General features: G+C 37.0%; 2 protein-coding genes across 4 annotated transcripts in view; both read left to right on the top strand.

The window, feature by feature from the left end:
- Positions 1–12,050, top strand: part of LOC140155125 (choline/ethanolamine kinase-like) — a 74,376-nt gene that overhangs the window by 28,641 nt on the left and 33,685 nt on the right. The gene's annotated exons all lie outside the window — the stretch shown is intronic.
- Positions 6,373–12,050, top strand: part of LOC140155124 (uncharacterized) — a 101,785-nt gene continuing 96,107 nt past the window's right edge. For all 3 annotated transcript variants that reach the window (XM_072177834.1, XM_072177832.1, XM_072177833.1), the window contains exon 1: positions 6,373–6,506. The gene's annotated coding sequence lies outside the window, so the exon portion shown is untranslated. The remainder of the gene's footprint in view (positions 6,507–12,050) is intronic.

The raw sequence follows: 12,050 nt of genomic DNA, 5'->3' as shown, positions 1-12,050 counted from the left end.
TATTTGTTGAGCTTCTTAATTCATTACTCAGCTTGTTCCAAACTTCAACCCCACTGTATGAAAAAGATGATTTAAAATATTCAGTATCATAACCATTCGTGCAAGGCGGAAGAGCCAATACATTTGTCGCAGCTTGTCTGGTGTTAACATTATGCTTTTCGTGTATATAAGAAAACCTGTTGATTAGGTACTGTGGAGCCATATCGTTTAGACATTTAAACATTAACAAAGATTTGAAATACATTGCACGATTTGGAAGTGATTCCCATCCTAATATAGGAAACATTATATCAGAAGACGTAAGGTAATTGGCACGTAATATGATTCTTGCACATCGCTTCTGTAACACACTTAATTTACGCATATCTTCATTGAAGCGACCAAACCACACTACACTACAATAGTCGAACTGCGGTTGAATAAGAGCTTTGTATAAAACATTAAGGGCGAGTTTCCCGACAGAAGTCTTATTAAGCCGTAGTCTTAAGGTGGCCTTGAGGCTACTAAGCCTAGCCCGCTCTCGAAGCCCGAGTCTTAACTCTAGCCGGATTTCTTCAACACAAATTCAACCTAGTCTTAATGGCCTTGTAGGCTTAACGCTTGACAACCTCGTCCCTTTCAACCAGCGACTTAATTGTATAGGCTGTTGGAGGTAGATGTACATAAGCTGTGGTCCTCACGGTTTACCGTACTAACAAGGTTGCCGTCTCATTATCGCAATGTTCCCGGCGCAAATACTAGCCTGGACCCGCGGTCTTGTGCTTGGGCTTATACCGTACACAACTTGACGCAAGAATATTGTGTCTGTTTGTGTCTTTTATGTATTATTTTATTTCCACTTGACTTTTTATGAGTCCAACTTGTATGAATGATACGTCTATGCTTTATACTCGTGATTCTTTCTTTGCATCCCAAAAAGGGTAAAACTGTGAGCCTAATGGAAAGGAATCTGTGCTTCCCCTAAAAAGGAAAGGAACCAACGTGCTATCTACTGCTGATATCAGTAGTCTTCTCAGATCTCACATGAAGTTCTCTGTTGGTACAATATTTATAATTATTTAAGTAGAAGATATAGCAATATTATATGCATCTTATCCGTAAATTCAGTTTTAATACTGCATGCATTATTGTTTCGTGTCAAATATTTACTATATCTTTACCAATTTTGTCCTTCTTCTATTGTATTAAATGGATGTCCAACCTGGTATAATATAGGCACTCACTCCAAAATAATATTGTAATAGGCCTACTTATGAAAAGTACGAGTATCAAACTATTAAGGCTTGGATAGGGACATGTGGTATCATATAGGTCTTCATGATGATGATGATGATGATGATGATGATGATGATGATGATGATGATGATGATGATGATGATGATGATGATTTGGGTTTGTACGGGGTGGAGTGGGTCTGAGGAGTTATGGGATCTGCTTGGAATCTGCGTAGATTTCCTTTTGACATGGGGGGGGGGGGGGGGGGGATTGAAAAAAAATTATGGTACAAATGCCATATTTAAGGTATTAAAGCTGGTGGCATATATGCCAATGGTACAAAAGTGGGATAATTGCAATTTATTTAACCTTCAAAATTGAGTTTTTAAGGTTAAAATGACCAAATAATGAGGTTAATTAATAACTCTCAGAAGTAGGCCTAATTTACCTTTTTCATGGGGGGGGGGGCAAGAGCTCCCCCTAGTTACGCGACTGCTTACTCATGTTAATTGAAAGACCGTCAAAAATATGTAAGATAAACTTTGCGTTACAATTTAAATAATTTGTAAATTGAAATAGACCAAGGCTTAGGACCTAAGACCTGCTCTGAGGCAGGGCCAAGAAAAGCCGCTGTAAGCCTGGTCTAACAGGCTTGCGTAGACTACGGCTACAGAAGACTGATTTCGAGAAATGCAAATTTTACTGAAGCCTGGGGCTAATCCTACAAGCCTGGCCCACGGGCTAACGAAGCCTCGAGGCTATGGTAGCCGTGCTTCGGGAAATACGTTTTCAGTTAAGCCTGGTCTTACGACCTCTTAAGCCTTGAGGCTAGACAAGCCAATTGCTAAGCCACCCGTCGAGAAATTCGCCCTAAGAGTGCGTACGTCAAGATATGTTTTAAGACGTCTTAAGAGTCCTATTTTACAAAAAAGCTTCTGTATAACAGAGTTAACATGATTGTGCCAGAGTAATTTAGAATCTATCTTTACACCAAGACATTTGGTACTATAAACTCTTTCAAGTTGACGATCATCAATGGTAACTGAAAAAGCAGAACATTTATCATTACGTAACTTAGGCTCACTACCAATGAGCATAACGTTTGTCTTTTCAGCATTAAGAAACAACTTGTTAACATTTAACCATGCCTTAATTGCAGAAAGATCTTCAGTGAGCTTTTTAGAAATAATATCAGTATCAGTACCATTTACAGACAGCGTGGTATCATCTGCGTACATGGATATTTTCCCATGTGATACTACATTTGGCATATCATTGATAAAAATGAGAAATAATAATGGGCCCAATATACTGCCTTGGGGAACACCAACTTTCATTTCAAGTGAATCAGAAACAATACCCTTAAAAGTAACTCTTTGCTTTCTACATGACAAATATGAAGCAAACCATTTAACTGTATCTTCAGATGCTCCAATATCGTGGAGCTTTCTTAGCAAAATATCATGATTTACGGTGTCGAACGCTTTTCTAAGGTCGATAAAGGCAACACCGGTCATTTTACCATTGTTGATGCCCGCAAGCCAATCGTCAACCATATCAACAAGAGCAGTTTCGGTAGAATGACCAGGACGAAAGCCTGATTGATGAACATTCAAAATACCATTTCGATTTAAAAAGAGTAAACATGGTTATGCATAGCCCTTTCAATGATCTTACTTATTACAGGCAGGATGGAAATAGGCCTGTAATTATTGGTGTTATCAAGATCACCTCCTTTATGCAAAGGGATTATCAAGATCACCTCCTTTATGCAAAGGGATTACTTTGCAAGGTTTGCAAATTGGGATAAAAAATTTGGCATGTGCAAAGGATAGGGGGGGGGGGGCAAAGATTTTTTTGCAGGCCGAAAGAGGGGGGGGGGCAAGCGATTTTTGGTGAGTCCCCCCGGGGCTCATAATTATTGCACATTGTATAGCCCATGAGGTAGGGAAGAGGTTTAATTATCTTCAGTATTTTCAAATATGAGATTGGGAGCAGTGGTGCCTACTATCTAAATGTACAAGAAGTGGAAAAAAAGTGTGAGAGAGTGAAATGGAGGACAACCACTTTTTTCCACTCAAAAAGGATTGAAAAAAAAGTAGTCTGTATACTCTCAAAAGAGTGAATATTGCGTAAAGAAAAGGTACTTTCTTTCATTTTAGAGTGTTTTCCACTAAAAAACGGGGTGTCCTTCGTTCAACTCCTAGAGCAAAGGGGAGCAAGGCAAATTTCAAGGGGGATGGTACTGGTGAAAAATGGGTTTAAGTACAAAAAAGGCCCAATCTTATTATATGATATCAGGGCAGGCCAGCATCCCACAGACTTCTCACAGGGGGCACCCCAACTTTCCCCTTCCCCCTTGGCTATGCCACTGATTGAGAGGGAAACCCCCTTTATAAAGCACTAAAAAGTTCCTTTACTTTAGGCCAAGCAAAATAAATAACATGTATATTTTCCAGACAAAATTTCCCGGGAGGCCCTTATTATTGGTTTATTTGTTACAAATTTGAAATTTGACCCGGGAAATTTTGACTATTCATTCCTGTGTAAAATTGCAATTGCAAAGACTTTGTCAACACATTAAAATGGGGAGGCCCTAATAATATTTTTGTTATTTCCCCAAAGCTCCTACATACCCCTAACTTGAAGTGTTTGCAATGTGATAACCATGCAAGAACCCAATAAGGCTGAGTAAAATATTTAGCGTCCCCTCCCGTTTCCTTTTTTGAAGATTGTTAATTTTTCTTGTTATTTTCTAAAATATCAGTTAAAACTTTTTAATGAAGGTGTTTGAGAAGTCCTAAATACAAATACGTAAGATTAGAAGCACTTCAGTAAAGTTTGGCATGGTGATCAGGGACATGCCTAACCTACCAGAGAAACAAAATAAAAAATGCCTCTTTTTTTTTTACAAAAACAAACCAAATTGGGGTTTTCCACCCTTTAAAAAAAAAGAAAAAAAAGAAGCCCTTTCTCCCAATATCTATACTAAATTTTTCAAAAACCTGGACACTAAGGGCGAATTTCTCGACGGGTGGCTTAGCAGTTGGCTAGTCTAGCCGCAAGGCTTAAGAGGTCGTAAGACCAGGCTTAACTGAAAACACGTTCCCCGAAGCACGGCTACCATAGCCTCGAGGCTTCGTTAGCCTGTGGGCCAGGCTTGTAGGATTAGCCCCAGGCTTCGGTAAAATTTACATTTCTCGAAATCAGTCTTCTGTAGCCGTAGTCTACGCAAGCCTCGGGCCAGGCTTAAAGCGGCTTTTCTTGGCCCTGCCTCAGAGCAGGTCTTAGGTCGTAAGCCGCGGACTATTTGAATTGACAAATTGCTTAAATTGTAATGCAAAGTTTTTCTTCCATATTTTTGAGAAATCGAGACAGTTGCTATAGTTGGCCTAAGTAATAATTATTGTTCGATTTTATAGTTGAACATTTCACCATTTTATTTTCGTGTTCATTCGAGTCAGTTAAACCTGCTGTTAGTTGAACATTTCACCATTTTATTTTAGTGTTCATTCAGAGTCTGTTAAACCTGCTGTTGCTCTAAGGCCTACTAATTTGAATGATGAACTTTCTTTTGGAACAACGGTGCCAAAGGGGTGCAATTAAAGCGGGACGCCATCTTCGGCGTCAACTTGCTGTCGTGAGCGTCTTCAGGAGAGGAAGGATCCTTTTCTGAAGTACGAATATACCAAATTGAAATCGCGCTGCCGATTCAGTAAAGGCAATGTTTTAAGGCTTACTGATCTACTTGAACCTAACTTGTAACGGTCAACAACGGTCAAGGACCAACCCTCTCCTTCCTGTTCAACTTCTACAAGAAGTGCCCCCCCCCATATTTGACATGTCCAAAAACCTTGACGTTCCACATTAACTTGCTACCATGCTTTCCTCTTTTTTGCCTGAGATTTATTATCGGACGCCTTGCTTTCAAATTTGGCTGCAAAATATGCAGTAATTCAATTCTGTATACATTTGTATACATCTATATACATCATCATCATCATCATCATCATCATCATCATCATCATCATCATCATCCAACATCATCATCATCATCATCATCATCATCATCATCATCCAACATCATCATCATCATCATATTAAACTATGCACTCCTGCTAAATTCGCAAATAGAACATGAAAATATCAGCAGTAGATAGCACGCACGATGGTTGTCAAATGGTTGGTTATGTTTTTGTTTTTGCACCAAAATTATCCTTAATAATAATATTGTTTTACTTTTGACAAACATGCGTATGATTTGTGTGAAGTGTGAAACAATTTTTGCTTTAGGCCTACTTTTAGGGGAATCAAAGTTTCCTTTCCTGTAGGCTTGCAGTTTTACCCTTTTTGAAATGCAAAAAAAAAAATAATGCGTCGAGTACAAAGTATAGAAGTATCTTTCATGCAAGCAGGACTCATAATATAAAGTAAAGTTGAAATAAAATAATACATAAAAGACACAAAAACAGAAAAAATACTAGTCTTGCATCAAGTTGTGTACGGTGTAAGCCCAAGCACAAGACGCCGGTCTAGGCTAGTCTTTGCGCTGGTAACCTTATTAGTACGGTAAACCGTGAAGGACAACAGCTTATATGCACATCTACCTCCAACTGCCTATACAATTAAGTCGCTGGTAGAAAGGGACGAGGTTGTCAAGCGTTAAGCCTGCAAGGCCACTAAGACCAGCTTGAATTTGCGTTCAAGAAATCCGGCTACATTTAAGACTCGGGCTTCGTGAGCGGGCTAGGCTTAGTAGCCTCAAGGCCACCTTAAGCCTAAGGCTTACTAAGACGTCTATCGAGAAATTCGCCCTAAAAGTTCTCTGTTTGTTTTATTCGGTCTAAGAAAAATACCAAAAATATTTCCAAGAGCTTCCAAGGCCTCCACTGCCTGGGTATTCCCAGGTTTTTTAGGTGTTAAAAAAAGACTTGGGAATGCTTTTAGGAATTTTATTCATGTTCATATTAAAATGTTTTATTGAAATATTATTATTAAACATTGATGGAGACGATAAGCTACACAAAAGTTCACTATGTCCCATTGTTTACTACTGAGCACCAGTCTATCCCGTGCATCCTCTTGGCTCTTATAGTGCTTCACTTTCCCTTGCGATGATGAAGAACGTGTATCAGTGATGAACCAGGAAGTTCACACGCCAATAAAAATTGTTATAAAGATGATGCAGACTGATTGCAGGTTGTTCGGATGTGATGATGGTTATAAATATGACAGGACTTTTCCTTTATACCCGGCCGGTCACTTTTAAAGTGAATCCGCGGGTAAATTAGGTAAGATGAAAACTGTAATTATAATAATAGAATTTCCTCTCCACCGTGACCATGCTTTAGATTTTTGTGGTTCAATTTGGTAAGCTTAAAATAAAAAACCTTGATCCAACTTCCAATTCAAATTCAAGGAACAAGTGTTTTAGGTTTCAATATTTTATAGTTCAGTCGTGAAAAGTGAAATTGTAGAAAAGAAACGAAAGTACCAGGAGTATTTATACAATTACAATGTATTTCATATTTTCATATAGGGTGGCACATTTCAACATTTTATACATTGACATTGTATTGTTCATCTCATAAACTGTGATGTAAATTGTATTTTGGGCAAAATGAGTTGATTGCATAGCTACCAACGATGTGATTCACTGATTGTGAAGATCACTGTGATGAACGCTCGCTTGTGTATCTGTGCGTGCATAACACGAAAGTGAATCCATTTACCATGTCAACTCATTCGTGATTGGTTAATATTGCAACATTGTATCCAAGGACACGTCGTGCATTCGCATTGTACATATTTTGAAATTGAAATGTGATGCGATCAAGCAAAATGAGTCTGATGTCGATCAAAATCAAAATTCAGTTTTATATGGGCCACTAGGCTAATGAAATGAAATGATTAGTTTCCCGTCACATTTTTTCAGTGAAACATGAGGTCATGATATTTCATTATAGGCCTCTGTAAATTCATTATTTTGGAAAATTTCATTTATTGTCAAAACTTTCATTTCTGTAGCTATTACCTATAATTGTTGATGAAAGACCATCTCAAAACAACAGTGGCGTGCGCAGCACATTGAAAGTGGGGGGGGGGCAGGTTGTTCAGTTTGGAGTCTGATTTAAGTATGTATGGTGCGGTTTTAGCATTTTCCCCCGAATGACAAACAAAAGTGGGGGCATGTGCCTCCGTTGCCCCCCCCCCTTTGCGCACACCACTGCAAAACAAGTATTAATGTTTAGTTCATCATTACAGATGCAGACATTTTGCAACGGATTGAGTAAAGATTTGAATTTGTTTTTATTAAAATGTAAAGAATCACCAGAAAGAAACATGTTAAGGTAATTGTTAAGGTAATCCTTAAATTTTTATTAATACAACTAAGAAAAACGGCTGATTATAATCAGCAGGGGATCATGTCAGACATTTTGAGAGTTTCAATTTTGATTATTTCCTTCTCAATTTTCAGATAATTAACTTTCACATGAAAATAATGAAAGTATTGGTCAAATTGAAAAGGTGATGCGGGCGAGGCCTTATCAGAGCTTTATTTTGCTGAAACCCCCATCATAATTAGACGTATAGTTCCAGAGATATGGTCATTTTAGTGTTGCTCAGAACAATAAAATACCATACAAAGAAGTTGAATACTATGATTATATCTCAAAATCAATATTCCCGACATCAGACTCATTTTGCTCGATTGCATCACATACATGTATGTGATACGATTAGTCGATTACAGTTGGATTGTTATGTACAGGTGTTGAAAGCTGTGTTCATTCAAATGAAATTTCTACTGCAGTTACGTAGATTTCATATTGAAATTATAATTGACAATTTTTAAACATTTTTGAACAAAAAAAAAGAATCAACAAATTTTTTGTTATGTCAAAGTCTCTTTTTTTTTTTGTCTAGATGCTTTAGGAAGAAAAAGGTAAGTAAAATGGGGGGGGGTGTGGCTGTCGATCGGGTCAGACAGAGATACTTCTTAGTGAAACACGCCATATCTATTTAGTTAGAAAGGAACTTTTAAAGTTTGGATGCCCATTGCCCCCACATCCAAAACTGGGAATTATTAATAGCATACTATGCCTGAAAAGTGAATCATTTCTGCACAACAATTGGCCTATTTGTTTAAAGTTTGTTTGTATAGTAAAAACTCTGCCGTTTTTTCCATCCAATTTTATGGGCAGTGGCGTAGCCAGGAGGGGGGGGCAGAGTTCCCTGAACTTTTTCAGGGATAAAATGGGGATGGCAAAGAGCAAATTGTCCTTAAAATGATTAAAATAGGACAAAAATTGACAAATGGGGATGGAAATTTGGCTTTGCTCCCCCCCTAGTCCCCTCACACCAAAATCCTGGCAATGCTACTCTTTATAGGGCTCTGCAATATAAGACTCTCACAACATATATCAAATGCAATAAATGATATGCCTGCAGCCTGCCAATATCAAATCTAAGAAGAGGTACCAATAAGTTATAGTGTCATTATTTTCTGTGTGACTTTGTGTCATAATTTGTATTCTATTCTTAGACTTTGTTGTTGTTAGGGCTGATTGCCTGATTCACATACATGTACTGACTATATTTTGTTGAATATTCATTTCAACAGAACATTTCGATCAAAGTATGATAATTAATTTGTCAATTTGAATAGTAATAACTAATATTTGATGGCAAAATTTATTATAAGTTGATGATTACTTGAAAAGGCCTACTGTTGAAAGTATTCAAAATCATAAAAAGAAAGTCAAGTACATACATAGACTCAGTATGTGACATTACAAAGTTTGAAACCAATAGGTATTACTGAAAGTGAAAGTGGATATAAGTCATACAACATATAATTTATTGCCAATTAAAATGGACCAAAAAGGAATTCTAACACAAGTTTTTATGGAGTTTATTATCAGCTGGTCTTAAAGGTCATTGTCAGAGACATTTTTTATGGACAATACCTACAATGACATATAATTTGATGAAAGAGTACAAAATTGTTTTTGTAAACAAAGCAAGTCAAGCATTTTCGCACCGAACTGTGGAATAAACTCCCAATTCATGTCAGGAATTCCAAATCTCTAAATCAGTTCAAGAGTTCACTGAAATCTCATCTTTTCAACATTTGACTAGGTGTATTTGATTTGGTTTCTTTGCATATTTGTGTAGTTTAAAAGGGCATTTCGTGATCCACAGCCTCATCCCCCACTTTTCTCAAAAAAGTTGAGATTTTTATATCACTGGAAACCTCTGGCTACATAATGTTTATGTACAAAATATTTCTTGCAGATTAATTTGTTTAGCAAAGATATCGTGAAATTTGAATTTCGTTCTGGTGCACCAGAACGAAATTACAACGCATTGTCTATGGAGCAGTGTAAAATCGGAATCAACTGAAATTTTGGGAATAGGTTTTTTTCGTGGATATCTACTGAAAAATGACATAAATAGAGGATGCTAGGATCACAAAATACTCCTTTAAGTTGTAGTGTAAGATGTTCACTGCATTGGGATCATATTTGACTGAATTGCGCTTTAAGCATGCCTTTCATTCCATTGTTACCTGTGATGAACTCCAAAGCAATAAATTGGAAAACTTTCCCCAAATATGAATTACCGGGGTATAATATGAAGACATTAGAGGTTATCCCTGTTCTATAAGCTGCATATCCTATCAACGACTGCTATACCTTGTTTAGGACTTTCAAAAGAAGTACCTACATGTGCAACCATGACTGTTTCAAAATAGCCCGCCAAAGTCATGCAGGTAATTCCGAGGTCATGCATTGAATTGGTTTGAATGAGGAATACTACGGGAACCAGCGCCTTTTGTTAGAAGTCACACATGAGTAAAATGGATAACCTCTATTGAATTTATTATAAACACCAAACTTGCATTTCCTAAAGTTGAAGTGAAGTGCAAGCCTGTGCAATTTAAGAGACCAAAGTTTTCCATTAAGTACAAAACAATACAACACTAGAAAACACGCAAAACACAATACCCTAACCTTATCCTAATCTTACGCCACCTTGGTCTCCGTGTATAAACACCTATGGTGTTACTTTGTCGTCTTCATTCCATAGTGGCGTATCAGTCAAATACGCTATTATGGAATATAGCGAGGTGATTTGCCACCATGATATACAATGTTTTTCATTTTGCCAATGTAAAGAAGTTTCTTAAAATCCTTAAATGCTTATCCTAACCACCAATCCTAACCTTTTTGACACACTTATTACTAACCTTAAAACCTAACCAAAATACATTCCTATTTGCTTGGGGACAGTTGGGGTTGCTACAGTTACTAACAAATTTGAAAGTCATGTCAGATTATGTTCCTCTTGGCTTATTCTAGACCTACATTGTGGCTACTGTAATTTGACTCATAAAAGGAACAGGATAATTAACATAAACACTGGCCACATCCTTACCATATTTGTAATGAGACAGACTATTTTAGGATTTTTATGTCCTTATATATCCAATGTATAGATATAATCACAGTTCATATTTCTAAAATATGGCGAGTGACTCTTGAGTTAAGACAAAAGGTGTCATCTCATCTTTTAGAGTAAAAGAGTGATTGCCCTTTCTTACACTGCATGCATACACAAAGGCAATATGTACAAGGAAAGTTTTTAAGAATTCCATATTTTGAACATTTTGGGTGTTTTTTTATTTTCTTTTTTTTTTTTTTTGTCAACATGATCCAGGGACTTGTTATCTGTTTGGTTCCATTGCATCTATGAGGTCAACGCATTGCATGGCTTGTATTCACGTCTGACAAGCAAGCTGCCCTACGTAACAACTCTTAAGTTTTGACGTTATTCTGACTTAACACATTCATTGAATCTCACACAATCATTGATCAGTAAGGGAGATTATTAGCCTACAGGCTGTCAATGACTGGGGGTTGTAGTGATAGCGAGTGATTCAAAAGGATGAGTAGTATCATGTCAAAAGTTCACATTTGTCTCATTATTTCTATACTGTGTACACATGTACCGTGATTGTGTTGTGTTTTGTGGAACTGTACCTTGTAAGCACATGTCACCGGCCGGTATATGTCATTTTCTAGTGTGGATATAATTTGAATGGGAGATTAGGTAAGGATGCATGGTAATTCAGTAACAGGATTCAAGTTTATTATCCATTTATATTGAGACTGAATTAAGTAGAATATTGACCGACCTTTGACATTTTGAGATATTAGGCAAAAGCAGCATAATCCACATAGATTATGGACAGGCAGTAATTTAGGTTAAAGGTATTCAACTACACATAAACTTAAATGTATTTGTACCATAGTAATAGTATTGAGCTTGTCTCAATGTTGCTTTTCAAAAAAATAATATCTGCTAGCTATCAAAATTTACACTGTTACTCTTTCAAACCCATGAGTCTGTGTATGTGATAGAACTATTTCAAATGATACCAACTGCATCTTAATGACTTTTATAATTAATTATTCTATTGATTAGTTGCAAAGTGTCATCAACCTCCATGGCCCCTAGCACCATATTCAGATTTACTCCTAGTTACAAAACTGTGTCGACTGTCCATGCTGATTGGCATGTATGTTAGACTGTGGTCCTTGTTCCTTGCTGCTAATAATATGCATTTATTGTAGGCACCAGGCATATTGTCTCAATCCTGATTTAGTTTCTGTACCAGCCACAGACATATTTGCCTGGATTCTGTTCAGTCTACATGTTATATTAGCCTGTTGCCTTTATCAAAATTCCTGGAATTGGATGCCTTAATAGTTATAATAATTTTAATTAAATAATTATTTTAAATTGATACTCTCCAGGTTGCTATTAAA

This window comes from Amphiura filiformis, chromosome 6 (assembly GCF_039555335.1).
Source record: "Amphiura filiformis chromosome 6, Afil_fr2py, whole genome shotgun sequence".
NCBI classification, from domain to species: Eukaryota; Metazoa; Echinodermata; class Ophiuroidea; order Amphilepidida; family Amphiuridae; genus Amphiura; species Amphiura filiformis.
Note: the sequence above shows the minus strand (reverse complement) of the source record. Positions and strands in the feature narration are given on the sequence as shown.